Source organism: Hemibagrus wyckioides, linkage group LG04, assembly GCF_019097595.1.
Source record: "Hemibagrus wyckioides isolate EC202008001 linkage group LG04, SWU_Hwy_1.0, whole genome shotgun sequence".
NCBI classification, from domain to species: domain Eukaryota; kingdom Metazoa; phylum Chordata; class Actinopteri; order Siluriformes; family Bagridae; genus Hemibagrus; species Hemibagrus wyckioides.
The window spans coordinates 23882657-23896940 of NC_080713.1; the positions used below are offsets into that span (position 1 = coordinate 23882657).

The 14284-nt window shown below is 40.3% G+C and overlaps 1 protein-coding gene across 9 annotated transcripts in view; it reads left to right on the top strand.

The window, feature by feature from the left end:
* Positions 1-1030: 1030 nt before the first annotated feature.
* Positions 1031-14284, top strand: part of shank3a (SH3 and multiple ankyrin repeat domains 3a) — a 253618-nt gene continuing 240364 nt past the window's right edge. For 5 of the 9 annotated variants that reach the window (XR_009204503.1, XM_058388450.1, XM_058388454.1 and 2 more), the window contains exon 1: positions 1031-1234. The gene's annotated coding sequence lies outside the window, so the exon portion shown is untranslated. The remainder of the gene's footprint in view (positions 1235-14284) is intronic. The other 4 variants (XM_058388448.1, XM_058388449.1, XM_058388447.1 and 1 more) reach the window with 1 other exon arrangement.

Genomic DNA, 14284 nt, shown 5'->3' on the forward strand with positions numbered 1-14284 from the left:
AAACTATGAAATAACACACATGGACTTAAGTAATCCATATGTAACGACAACAAAAAACAGTCAGTTGTTATTTTAAGACATGAAGGTCAGGTGTTCTGGAATAGTTCTTGCAAGAACAGTATTGTCAAGTGCATTTGCAAAACCCATCAAGCACCATGATGAAACTGGCTCACATGAAGACCATCCCAGGAAAGCAAGACCAAAACTGACCTCTGCTGCAGAGGAGAAGTTCATTTAGAGTTACCAGCCTCAGAAATCACCAATTAACAGCACCTCAGATTAGAGCCGTTATGAAGGCTTTACAGAGCATCAGTAGCAGACATATCTCAATATCAACTGTTCAAACGACATTATTGTGTATTTCGGCCGCCTTCAGCATTGTTTTACAATGTAGAAAGAAATAAACATCAGGAAAGACCATGGAATTAGAAGGTGTGTCCAAACGTTTGACTGGTAGTGTACTTGTCAGTCTACAGTAATATTCTCCAGCTTTTAAATGGCTGTTTGTAGATAGCGATGCCAAAGTGTCAGAGTGCTGGTGTGTGTGAGTGAATAATATCCTTACGGTCACCTGCTTCCAAATTCAGCCACCTTTCGAGCCAAGGCAAAACAGCCTGGAGGCTGTGTGTGTTCAGAATTGTCCATCTATATATGAAAAGTTAAAGAGGGAGGCTGTCATGAGATAAGAGCCAAGTGGCACCAAGCCTGCATGGCCTCCCAAACACACACACACACACACACACTTTTAGGCTCTGAATGAGCAGGTATTGTTTTCTGGCCTAGCCGAAAGCTGATCCTCTTACTCCGGCTCCTATCAGCGTCACACACAGAGGGCAGTGGAAGCCTGGTGTGCCCTGATGGCCCGATCTGAGAGCAGCACAAAACACAACTCTCACTGTGGGCTCCTGTCACACACATCTGTTCCCAGATCAGTGGAGACAACTGGACAGTCTTTACTTTATCAGATTGGCTCCTCAACAGGTGAATGGCTCATTCTCTCTCTCTCTCTCTCTCTCTCTCTGACACACACACACACACATGCATACAAACACACTCCTGCATATCTGTCTGCTCCAGACAGGCTATGGGAGCTATGCTGTTTGAATTTAAGTAATTTTTAACCTGGTGTTTGGGGGCAGGATTGGCCTCTAGATCCACTTTTGGAATTTCATTTCTTTTAAGCTCAGACAGACTGATATTTGGAAATGCCATCTGCTTTCTGCACGTAAACAAGGTAATACTCCATATCTGCTCTCATTTAATTGTGTCATTGCATGTATACTCTGTCACTGCATGTCTGGTAGAAACAACATTTGATCGATTGATATCGTGGCGCTGTTTGAGTCTCCAAATCGCAAATTCAGCCTATCAAGAGGTTTTTTCCTGTGACTACAGCATTAGTGTTGCTTCTTGGAATTCGCCTTGTTGTCTCTCTTCACTTTTACTTGAATGGATTTAAAACAGATTTTTTTTTGTTACTGTCACTCTTGGCCTTACTCTTTAATCTTTGCTCAGACTCTGTTTTGATATGAAAGCTCTGAAAATGAAGTCCCACTTGGTTAAGGACACACTTTTGCTTATTAGCAGAATTCTGATCCTCTTTTTTTCCCCATCCAGTTTGAAGCATTTGGCATTAGGCTTCGCGATAGCAGCAGTCATATGTGTGTATTTCAAATGTATGTGTGTGTGTGTGTGTGTGAGTCATGAATGTGCATTTGGGCCCTGAGGCCATGCCCCAGACTCTCCATCTGTTTCAATTAAGGAGAGTGCAGGACGCATGGCACAAACTGCCTGGCTTAAATGTCACTGCCACACCATGAGGGCTTTAAGACTGTAACAAACATCACAACACAGCTAAAGATCTCCGCATCGACACGAACGTTAAGTCTCTGTTAACTGCCAACAGGTAAACTCAAACAAATCTCTATGATTACAGACCATCTATTGGTTAGGATTAATTAGCTCTGGGCTTCTGAAGCGGAACATTTTCTCAACCGTATTTTCTCATGCCTTTGCTAATCTCATTTTCTGATAGGGTTAACCTGGGAGCTGTTAAATATTTGCTTTGCTGTTAATATGTAAGTGCAAAATGCAGCTCGAAATAATGGGATTTTCCCACATTAATCACGTTACGCTATCAAACAGTGACCAGCTTAACACCAGAAGAAGCTGCTTAAAAAAAACATTTACATTCGTGAAAATGGATCACATTACGATAAAAAGGCGACGCATTTATATAAAGACCCATGTATTTGCAAGGTTCTCTGACTGAAATAGTCTGAATGACCATATGACATGACAAGAACCTGTTCTTTTATTTTTATTGGATTTTCCCCATCAAGCAACTTTTTGATTCTAATGGAAGGAATTCATTTGATTGCATATTCTTAATAATTAGTTGATTTAATTTCACTTGAGCCTTGCTTAAAACGTGTGTGTGTGTGTGTGATATGTTTACATCACATTCAAACATTACAGATTTAAGGGTGCATTTGGTAGGATTTTAACTTAATGAGCCCATCCACCTTTCCATGCATTTAAAAAGCTCCGCCCCCAAAATGTATGGTGGTTCAAATAGATTTGCTATTAGTAAGGACTGCTTTCAGGCAACACTTTCATTCACAACTTTATAAATATGCAAACTCTCATCAAAATGGTTTTATAAGGACGTCTATAAAATGACTGATAAGAGTTCAGTCCAAAATACTTGAAGCAAACCTTCTGGACCAGAAGGCAGGTTTCCAGTTTCCAGCTGTTTACTACACTTGTTCTGAAAATTTTTTTTTTGCTCCATTTCAACATAATTCTCCACGTTATGTGTACTAATGAGAAATATTTAAATGACTATTGGTTGTTTTTTGGGGGGTTTAAGCCCCAGCACTGCCCAGTTGCCACTGTTGGGCCCTTAACCCTCTCTGCTCCAGAGGTGCTGTATCATGGCTGACCCTGCGTTCTGACCTCAACCTCAAAGGCTGGGATATGAGAAGAAAGAATCTTTGTGACAATATATTTCAGTATAGTCCTTCTTTCTGATCGTGTGATGTCAGCTACTGTATCTGAGTTCTGGACAGTGATGCAATATTGCTGAAAGCTTGAGTGAAAAGTCTTAAACTGACTTTACAAACCAGACAGGATGCAGTGCCTGTGAGTCCTGTGAGTCTGATATCAACATGTTTTATCAGTAGCTGTTTTTGAACATTAGATCCAGTGTGTTTTCTTCTTCTGGGATGATTCAGTACCAGTGTAGTCGCCACTGTTTGATTTGTAAACCGTCTAAAACAGATGATGCTTGTTCTTTCCATTAAAACAGATCGGATACTAAATACTATTCACAATAATGAGCATATCTACAACGTCTCTGTGCTTCTTTCTGAAAATTTTCAACAGAGCCTACGTTTCATTTGCAGCGTGGCTGCTGCTTTACCGGGTCGTTTTCACGAGACGTCTCTCGTTGTTTAAGTAATGCGGTCTGAATCTCAATGAGCCTGATGCAGCATGTTTATGAATCCAAGAGTGTTGAGATTGCAGTTGTGTCTAAAACACAGAAACATATATTGCCACACACACACACACACACACACAGCCTTTAATTTTTAGCTTGGTTTGTTAATGCGATCTGTCAGTGTTGATGTGGGATAGGTAAATAATTGGACACAGTGCATTGCACTAGATGACTTCCTCGGTTATTTGGCTTCTTGATTAGCAGAATAATTGCATTCAGCACTTTAGACAGTAATCATGGGTATTTCCAAACACTTATGTAACATCTGTCTTACAGCAATCATCTCTCTCATAAGCATGATCTCATAACAAACAGGCCTGGAGGAGTTGCCTGCTCATTTAACCATTTCAATAAATAATAATAATCATAATCATAATAATAATAAAGGATGCATAAAGTGTACAAAATGTTAACACATCAGCTACTTCCTTCCAGTTTGTAATTTTTAACCAGTGAAAAAAAGCATTAAATTGTTAATTGTCTCGTGATATAATTTGTCTGGATGTAGATATTATTTTGTCATATCACCCAGGCCAGCTTTCAGGTCATCAGATTTTCATCAGGCATTCAGATGTGACATACATGATCACTGCATTCATCATTAAGAAAAACTCTTCTCCCCTTTTACTGTTTTCTCTTTAAATTCTTGTGGAAGAACGAAGACACTAAGGTTCCAGTGGTTTCATTTCAGTAAATGGTGGCTCTAGTTTCACGAATATGACCTGCTACAGATATTACACTTCGGCTAGGAAATGACCATTTCGCAGCACTTGGGTTGAAATTTAAGCTGAGCTATGGATTGTGAAAAGACTTTCCTCTGTGTTTGCCCATGTCTCTGCCCTTTGCTCTATTTGTCTCTGTGTCCTTCAACCCCTTTGTGCGTTATTCCCACACTTTTCAGAGTGCATACCGTAATTCTTTACTTCACTTGTAGCTTCCAGAAAGACTGTACCGTGATGTTTAATAACTGAACTGGTCTATTTGTTTACATAAAGTTTAATCCTGATTACTAGAACAAATGAGTCAGGCCTTTAGTTCATGACTAAGTGGGCTCTAATGAGTGGCTGTAGGGATTAGCGGTACGACTGAGTCTGATTATCGAATGATAGTAGCTTGAGACGCTTGCAATAATAGCCGCAGTACATCTGTGGATTTTGTTTGCGTCAATCTTGCTAAATTACAAACCGTTAGATGCAGAGAAGGAAAGAGAGGTTCATTTTCATCTTCGGGTCACGCTACAGCCAACAACCCCGGTTCAGCTCTGACACACTTCGCCTGAACCATGAAAAACGACACGACTCCAGACACAGCAAACACAGCCTATCTGAGCTGTGGCTGTGAGAAAGCAATTTCATGCTTGCAGCTCTCTGCTATGACACATACATACAGAGTCAGTTAGTAAGGCAGGCTTGGTACTGTTCTTATTATGAAGACAGGAGACTATTATTGTTTTTCGCCTCACTGTTATTTACTTTAGAGATTCCAGGATTGGGGGAGTGGAACGGTACCCCAGTTTCATGATATGATCCGTATTCATAATACTGTAGCTGTAGCAACACTATACAGTACATTTTTGATAAAGCACTGAGACAGAAATGTCATTATTTTGCATTCATACCACAATTCTCAAATCAGACTGCTCAGGACGTGTCGATTAATTGACAGAAAAGAAAGCTGTCATACAAGACTTGTATGGTGTACACTCACATAATAACATACTGAGCACGCTATTATTTAATAAAGACGAATGTATAATTGTTGATATGGTAGAGCCTTTCTGTAAGGAGAATTTATTAGCAATTTTTGGAAGGAGTCTTCAGTGTCAGCACTTTGTACGATGATGTGAAGTCATGTGAAAGTCTTCAAGATGGAGGGTTTAGGTCAGGTTTCACAGTAAGGCATTTTAGATTAGATTAGATTAGATTAGATTAGATTAGATTAGATTAGATTAGATTAGATTAGATTAGATTAGATTAGATTAGATTAGATTAGATTAGATTAGATTAGATTCAACTTTATTGTCACTGCACATGTGGGTACAAGGCAACGAAATACAGTTAGCATCTAACCAGAAGTGCATTTTCGCAGTGCAAATAATTCGCATATATAATACGTATATAAACAATAAATAATTTGCATATATAAACAATATATCAAAATATATAAATTTCTTTTGTCTAAAAGAAAAGTGGTAGGACAGAATACATTCAATGAGCACCTTATTAAGAACACTAGGAATGTTGTAATACTGATTATGGGCAAACTTTTGCTCTCAAACATCTTCATGGCATGGATGCTCACATTCCTTTGAGGTTCTGGTCCATGTGGACATGACTTTCAGGTGCACTTTCATGCTGTGAATCTCACGTTCTACCACATCCCAAAGGTGTTCTACTGGACTTGGATCCAGTGACAAGGAAGATCAGTGAAGAACAATGAACTCACTGTCATGTTCATGAAACCAGTTTGTGACAGTGTCTGCTTTGTAGTAGCCATTAGATCATGGAAAATTGTAGCCATGAAGTGTCAAGAACACAGTCTGTGGCATTGAAGTGAGGATTGATTGGTATTAATGCCCCAAAGTGTGCCAAGAAAACATTCCCCATGCCATTCCACCACATCCACCAAAGAGAACTGTTGACACAAGAAAAGTTGGGACCCATGGATCGATGCTGTTGGTGTCAAATTCTGACCCTATCATATGTGTGCCTCAGCAGAAATCAAGATTCATTAAATCAGACGACATTTTTCCAGTCTTCAGCTATATAAATTTGGTGTCCCTGTGTCCACTGCAGTCTCAGCTTTCTGTTCCTGGCTGACAGACGTGGAACCCAGTGTGGTCTTCTCTTGTAGTCCATTCATCTCAAGGTTTGGCATGTTCTGAGAGGCTTTTCTGCTCAACACAAGTAGAGGGATTATCTGAGTTCCTGTCTTTCAGCTCAAATCAGACTTGGCATTCTCCATTGACCTCTCTCATAAACAAGGTGGTTCTGTCCATAGGACTACTTTTTAATACTTTCTAAAAGTAGAGACTGTTGTGCATGACATGAATGTTAGTCAAAACTGCTGCTAATCTGCTGAGGAGGTGTTCAGGTGATCCAAATAACGTTCATGTCAATCTATAATACATTAAAACTTTTCATTTGTGATACATCACTGTGGTTTTAGAGAGTTAAAGGAAAATAAGCAACTTTTTGCTGGTGGCTAGAACTTTTTTTCTCTTGATTTTCAACATATTAAGAGAAAAAGTATCAAGAAAGGTCAGAACTTGCTTTGGTCAGTTTGTGTTTCATTATGAAGTGTATTAACATATGGCTAAAATGGGGGCAAATAGAGATTTAATATTGTGGATCAAGAACTCTTAATAAACTTTGGAATCCAGGGATCTCTCCCACTAAGTATGGCAGAAAATCAGAAGCTGTAAACAATGGTATGGGGTGAGGTATGCGGGTTATATTTTTGTCTGACACTGGACACTCGGCTTATTTTACAGGGCAGAGGCAGGTGGATGTACACTTAGTGGATGTACAAATGTCTGTCCACTAGAAAGCAAACGTGTGGTCAAGAACAGGCAGGGGTCATACGTCAGGCAAACTGAGAAATGCAGTGCAGTCGAAATAAAAGAGAGGAAACGAAAAGTAGAAAAAGATCTTTGCGGTGCCGCCGAACAAACACTGATTGAATGATTGAGTCATGTATTTATTTATTGATATTTTTTATTTTATCACGAAAATATACTATATTAGATTTACGGCATGACTAGTAATCCATGTAGAAATGCTATGTGTGCATATTGTAACACTCCATAACATGCCTTAACAAAGCTATTATAATGTTAGAAGCTGTTTCTCATTTTCATTAAGCAGTCATAAGAAGTAATCTGAATGAAGTGTGTGTGTGTGTTATAAAAGGCATGTACTTTCTGCAGATGTGTCGAGGTTGTGGAAGTGTATAAAGTCTACAGCAGACTACAGTGATGAGGAGGGCAATATACAGAGCTGTGACAGTGCTGGGAAGAGAGACATCAGTGTTTCAGTGTGATCCGGTGGATTAGATAGATTGGAACAGCAGGTGTGTGTGAGACAGTGAGCGCCAGACACAAGGCAGGCACGAAAGTACACGTGTGGGATGGATGAAATAATATATGAACACCGTTACTCTCTCTCTCTCTCTCTCTCTCTCTCTCTCTCTCTCTCTCTCTCTCACTTGTTCCATTTTGGCTCTCTAAGGGGATTACCTGTCATAAGAAGAGAGGAAACTACATTGTATGTTTCTGATCTCTGAAATTTGACCAATTTTAGAGAGGAAGCTTACACTTTTTTGCAGGAACCTCAGGAAAGTATACTATATATATGAACACACCAGAAGAGAAGAAACGTTTTCTGTCTCTTCATTTACATATAAGAAATGGTACGATTGTACAATTTAGGCATCCCTCTAATATAAAGACATGCCTGTATATGTCATTCTCAATTTTTTTCAAAATTTGAGACAGTATTAGTATCCATCGTGTTTTGTTTTGGCTTGTAAAAAGTGGCCCTTCCAAAATGCTAGCCTTGCAGTCAATTATGGACGACTGCTCGCTTCCCACAATACCACCAGCACCCACACAGACGGAAACCTTCTAACGCAGGAGGTGCAAATGGAGGATAAAGATTTAACGTTTAATATCAGAAGGGAAGCCGTATTCATTTTTTCGTGGTATTGAACGCTAAAGCTGATGCGTGTGGTCACTGTCACCAGCATCTCAAGCAACCCAGGTACAAGGCTGAGCTGTGGCATGACATGAAGCGAGTCCTTGCTACAGTATATTTTTGTGGCATCATGAAAGAGATGTTTCAGAGATTGTTCAGAAGCAGAAAAAATGTCTGCATTTCAGTGTAAGTGACGTGTACAGATGAATCTGTCTAGGACATGAACTAACAAAGAGTTCAGTTTTAATTTTCAGGTGGTTCAATTTTTATGCACAGCCTCCAGCAATAATAAAGGCCGACTGTTTGACTGAAGAGTTGTTATTAAAGGATCCACTTCCTGTAATATGCCGACATCTAGCGCAGAAATTTGTTTGACAGATGAGCTTTTCCAGCCTTTTCTTTTTTTCATTTCTCTGAAAGTATTCCTTGCCATACAGTATAAATCCTCCAACACTATAGATTAAAGCACAGGTGGTGTAAACACTACTACTGCATGTGGAAAAATAGGATAATAATGATGAAGTAAGAGAGATAAAAATGTTCCCAGTACCTATTCACCTGACATCTGAAAGCCCCCTGATGAACGCTTGTCTTGATAACGCCACTCTTCTGACAGTCTATCTGTCCGTCCAGACAAACGGAAATTGCGGGTTTTCCAAGACAGCTGAGAGATGCCCGACTTCCCAATCACCCCCCCCACACACACACACATCTGACAGCTGCTTCTGAATGAAATGGCATTTCAAAGCTAAAGCAACATCTGTGTATTTTTTTTAATATGATGATGGAATGTCAAAAAACTGGAGATTGACTTCTTGGTACCACGGCATAAAGGAATCTTAAAGAATTGTTTTAGTTTGATTGGACGTTCGGTATGAACTGTAGATTGACTTGGGTTGATTTGTTATCGGAGCAGCTTTTAGCTTTTCGTAGTCGGATTAATTCGATTCATGAATGACAGATAGCTTTTCTGAATAAGAAACATGCATTTGTGAAGAAGGACAAACCTGAGCGAAAATCTTCCAAAAAGTGTCTCGCTAACACAACAGCCTCAGGAAAAATAAAATAAAATTAAGATACGAGACAGACAGAAATAAAATGTTGTACTGTATGTGTAACACGACAGCACAAAAGACAAACGATAGCTTACGGACGTACACTAGAGGAAACAGACACGATGTGATTAGACCATAAAGAGTGTTTGTGGCTATAATCCGCTTAACTAGCGCTCCACACTTTCTCACATTATGGTGAACAAAACATGCCCAATAGGCTAGCAGATAAATTTATGAATGTTTTCAAGTTTATTCATGCAGACTGTGAGATCAGATGTCCACTCTGAGGTTAAGAACTTACACTAATCAGTAGTGCTAACTAGCCAATGTAAACTATGCTACATCTTAATTCTCAACTTATAGGTCAGAATTGTGTTGTTTAGTTCGGTATCCAGAGTGTATTTGTTGCAGAGAATTTGTTGCGGGATTAATCTGAGAGGCAGGATTGAGTCATGCAGCGTACAGAGCTCTAAAGTTTTGTTTATCCCCTCAGCGTTCACACACATCATTGGGAGTGTTGTATTGATCTGTGCCATCGATGGCTGTGGTAGAAAAGCACTGGACTCCTCCAGAGAACACTGTGATTTCTGTGTAGGGCAGCGCTGTCTTAATAGTTCAGATCCTTAGATTGCGACTGGAAGGTTGTAGGTTTGAATCTTTGGTCTGTTATACAGGCTGTCACTGAAACTCCAGAGCTTAGATGTGTGCTGGGCTTGTGTCGTGATGTGGCGGATAAAGGAGTGTGTAAAATGTGTGTGTGTGTGTGTGTGTGTGTGTGCTAGTTCATATCAACCGTAACAAGAACCAGACATCCAGTCAAACATTTTATTTATTTATTAATATGTTTGTGCCATGAAAAAGAAAAAAGCCAGAGGTTGAAATGTATTCCAAGGTGCCAGCATTGCTAACTGGAAAATTCTAGCAGGGAATAAAGCTCTAGAGGGAATAACCACAAAACAGCTTGTGCATGTCAGTGGACCGGTCAGTGTTAAACAGTGTGTATGATAAAACACTGGTTGAGTTGACTATAGAAATTTAATAGGCTGAAATGATTTATATCCAATGATCTGAGCGTACAGATGGGTCTAAAAGTTTACATATTCCAAGGTTAAATACCATCAGCCTCACTTTTAGCTCAAATTGAGTATACACCATGAGCCATAACATTATGAGCACTGAGAGGTGCAGCAAATAAGACTGATGATCTCTTCATCATGGCACCTGGGATATATTAGGCAGCAAGTGAATATTTTGTCCTCAAAGTTGATGTGTTAGAAGCAGGAAAAATGGACAAGCGTAAGCTTGTGTATGCATAATGACTGTACAACACATAAAAATACATAGTGTGGTCTTTTATCCTCAATTTTACATTTACTCACTTTTAACTGTTGTGCCTGTGAGCTCTCTCACTGTGTTAATACGTCAGTGATGTACAGTGTCATAACTGACAGACTTTTATTTTGTAGAACACCTTGAGAGTTGCAGATCCTCTAGAAATTTCCCCCAGATTTCACTGATCGTTCGCTTTTGATCGATGAGGGCAATATAAGCATTTGAAACTGTTTTCTTCTTCATGTAATCATGTAATCTCCACTCCACTGTGTATGTAGCACTGGTTTATTGCATGCTGGGTAATGGCCATCCTGAGGTGAATTGCACTCTCACGGAGCACATATTCCATTACTTTTTCATATTTCCTCATCTCGTCTGCTTGCACGTACAAGTAGGGATCTGTCATGAGCTGATGAATCCATACGCTTTTGTCAGTATCACTGAAGAGTAGCGTAAATGTGTCTCATCACCGCTATTGCCCGGCGTAGAGCTATCACCCTTTCTAGCAGAGCCAGAGTGAAGCTGCAAAATAAATTTTGATCATGAGTGAATAGATCTCAATGTGAGCCTTTCTCTGAGCCGCGAGGAGGCACTTCCTCTTGTGCGGCAGTAGAGCCAAACACCTGGCTCAGCTGCCAGTAGTAACCCTAGGCAAATGCAAAGGCAATGTACTTAATTAGCTTAATTTCCTTGGGCTTAAGTGCCAACTTTTACCCCACTCCCCCTGATCAGCTTGGTTAGGCTTTTGATCTGTCATAAGCACTTCCTTTTTCATTTAGTTTTTACAGGCTTGACATTTCCCTGCAATTTTTTCTCCACACTGAATGTCGAATATGGTAAATGCCTTTCTCACACCTATTTTATGAAGACTGTGGAAAAAAAATAACGCATTAAGGTGTAGAATTATTCCTATTTCTTTGTGTCGGTTTTGCTGAATTACAAAATTTGTACGTTTGTCTATATATCCTGGTTGTAGAACCTAGTCAGGTGGATCTGTGAGCCCATGTCCCTTTAGGTGATAGCTCTTTTCTTGAAGTTAGCTAAGGAAAATCACTGCCTCTGAGGCAGCTTTTTACATGGATCAGGCATAACATTATGACCACCGGTCTAATATTGTGTTGGTCCCCATTTTGCTGTCCTCACCCGTCATGCACTGTGTATTCTGACACCTTTCTGTCAGAACCAGCATTAACTTCTTCAGCAGTTTGAGCAACAGTAGCTCATCTGTTGGATCGGATCACACGGGCCAGACTTCACTCCCCACGTGCATCAATGAGCCTTGGCTGCCCGTGACCCTGTCGCCGGTTCACCAGGGTTCCTTCCTTGGACCACTTTTGATAGATACTGACCACTGCAGCCTAGGAACACCACCACAAGAGCTGCAGTTTTGGATTCCAATTTGGGCCTTATCTCAATTGGAGATGCTCAGTCTGACCCTTGTCAAACTCGCTCAAATCCTTACGCTTGTCCATTTGTCCTGCTTCTAACACATCAACTTTGAGGACAAAATGTTCACCTGCTGCCTAATATATCCCACCCACTAACAGGTGCCATGATGAGGAGATCATCAGTGTTATTCACGTCACCTGTCAGTGGTCATAATGTTATGGCTGATCGGTGTACATCATCATTCAGTACCTTTTTGAGATATAGATTAAATCTTTGTACCATTCTATATGAAAATTTTTCATTATCAATTATCAATATAATTTTTCAATATTTCATTGATATTTACTTACCATGGGGAACCTTGGTTTAATTTTTGCATGTACTCTGGTTTTCTCCCAGTCCAAAAGCATTTTGTGTGTAAATGGGTGTGTAAGAGAGAGAGAGAGAGTGTGTGTGTGTGTGTGTCAGATGGGCTGTGATGGGTTGGCACCCTGTGCACCATGCCCTCCCTCTTCTCCTTTGCTCTTTGAGTCCCCTTGGATAGGCTCCAGGGTCCCTGCGTCTTTGTGGTACAGAAAGTGACTGACTGGCTTTACTTACCTGACTAGAACCCACAGCTACAGATAGAGTGAGGTCATTTGGATTGATGTGTTGTGGGCTGATAATACAACGAGGAATGTGATCAGGGCTGAGTCACTTGAACTGACACATGGATTTATAAGAGATGGGCAGATAAACATACCCGAGGATGCTCTAATCATATGGGAAACCTGAAGGCAATATAGATAGCAATATCTTAGCACCTCCAGAGAATGAATAAAATCAAAGTCTTCAACACATATGGCTTAGCAATGTGGAGTTATCCAGAAGGCAGTTCATCAGAAGGGGAATTGGAAGCTGCCGATATCAAGAAACAGAAACTTCTTATAAAGCATCGTCTTCTTCGTCCAAACTCAGAAATAAATAGTGTTGCCTCAACTGTTCATGCAATCACAACCCCGGGGGATCTGCTAACAGAATCCATCACATAGATAGAAAATGTGGAAACAGAGAAGGGTACCATAGAAGGGCTGCCCAACCATCATAGGAAAATCTAACCAGTGGCTGGAAAAAGGCAGGACTTCAAATAGCCAGGGTTGTTGTGGTGCCATGGTTAGGCATTGTGGATGATTGAAATACCAGTGACTCTGCTGGACTCAATCAAACTACAGTAGCCTCAGCTATGACTTTAACACACTTTGGCTAGTAAACATGTTTTACTGATAACTCTGCTACCACAACTATATCATACATGACTGGCACAAGGCACAGAAGAACTTGGCATTGCTGCCCACAACTAAATGAAACAGCTGTCTGTTTTTGGCTAACTGCTGTTTTTTTCATAGTGCTGCTTCTTCCCAACCCTCACAGTTACCCCCATCATTTATAATATCTGTGTGATAAATACTGACAGCAGAGGAGATTTTATGATAAAAAAAACCCCACCTTCCAAGAAGGAAGACCAATTTGTGGCATGGCACCCCTAACAGCAGTACACAAACAAGTGCTCGATGCTGGATCAAACAAAGCAAGAGATGTACAATATCAGACAAGCAGACCAACCCCTGCGAGAATCCAGCACTGATGTAGCAGGGTGCAAGATGAAAGCAGCTACAGCATACGCTGAGGTTTACAGTATAGGTTAAGCGCCTCAGGTGGTGGTCCGAATGGAAGTGTAGGGAATTACAGTGTGATTTTGCTCTGAATCCTCTCTCCTACAGAGCAGTTACAGCAATCATCATATTAACAGAGAAAGATCCTCAATGTTACAGGAAGATCATAGAATAGCAATGGACGAATAGAATCAGGAACATTTCAGTCAGAGGATACCGAATGTTCACATCTGACTCGCGACAGCTTTTATTGGTCCTTGACACGTCCTTCTCCTGAGAGATAGAGCCCCAGATAATACATAAAAAAACATATGATTCTGTGAGATCAAGTTGACCAAGCTCACTTTTCAGGTATTGAGTGTAAGAAGATGCACCGACTTTAGCATTAATGTGTATACACTATATTGCCAAAAGTATTCGCTCACCCATCCAAATAAACAGAATCAGGTGTTCCAATCACTTCCATGGCCACAGGTGTATAAAATCAAGCACCTAGGCATGCAGACTGTTTTTACAAACATTTGTGAAAGAATGGGTCGCTCTCAGGAGCTCAGTGAATTCCAGCGTGGAACTGTGATAGGATGCCACCTGTGCAACAAATCCAGTCGTGAAATTTCCTCGCTCCTAAATATTCCACAGTCAACTGTCAGCTGTATTATA